The sequence below is a fragment of the Oncorhynchus masou genome, unplaced genomic scaffold (genome assembly GCF_036934945.1).
Source record: "Oncorhynchus masou masou isolate Uvic2021 unplaced genomic scaffold, UVic_Omas_1.1 unplaced_scaffold_4719, whole genome shotgun sequence".
Taxonomy (NCBI): Eukaryota; Metazoa; Chordata; class Actinopteri; order Salmoniformes; family Salmonidae; genus Oncorhynchus; species Oncorhynchus masou.
In genome coordinates, this window is record NW_027011115.1 from 22,501 (window position 1) to 23,701 (window position 1,201).

A 1,201-nucleotide genomic window follows, 5' to 3' on the forward strand; every position below is an offset into this window, starting at 1 on the left:
ACATACACTTCCGCAAACGCACACACATACACACCCGCAAACACACACACATGCACACACACAAAATGTCTTCTTCAAACAAACTTTGTGGTTGTCATTTTGAATGTACACTTTATTAGTTATTTTAAAAAGGCACAGAGATGTAGAACAGATTGATATTGTTGGATTTTAGCTTGAAATCTACTTATTCATGTTAGCATACGAGAACTTATTGATGAATTTACGTGTATAATGAATGTATATGTATAATGAATGTATATGTATCATGAATGTATATGTATCATGAATGTATATGTATCATGAATGTATATGTATCATGAATGTATATGTATCATGAATGTATATGTATCGTGAATGTATATGTATCGTGAATGTATATGTATCGTGAATGTATATGTATCATGAATGTATATGTATCATGAATGTATATGTATCATGAATGTATATGTATCATGAATGTATATGTATAATGAATGTATATGTATAGTGAATGTATATGTATCGTGAATGTATATGTATCGTGAATGTATATGTATAGTGAATGTATATGTATAGTGAATGTATATGTATAGTGAATGTATATGTATAGTGAATGTATATGTATCATGAATGTATATGTATAGTGAATGTATATGTATCATGAATGTATATGTATAGTGAATGTATATGTATCATGAATGTATATGTATCGTGAATGTATATGTATAGTGAATGTATATGTATCATGAATGTATATGTATCGTGAATGTATATGTATCATGAATGTATATGTATAGTGAATGTATATGTATCGTGAATGTATATGTATCGTGAATGTATATGTATAGTGAATGTATATGTATAGTGAATGTATATGTATAGTGAATGTATATGTATCGTGAATGTATATGTATAGTGAATGTATATGTATAGTGAATGTATATGTATAGTGAATGTATATGTATAGTGAATGTATATGTATAGTGAATGTATATGTATAGTGAATGTATATGTATAGTGAATGTATGTATCGTGTATCGTGAATGTATATGTATAGTGAATGTATATGTATAGTGAATGTATATGTATAGTGAATGTATATGTATAGTGAATGTATATGTATAGTGAATGTATATGTATAGTGAATGTATATGTATAGTGAATGTATATGTATCGTGAATGTATATGTATAGTGAATGTATATGTATAGTGAATGTATATG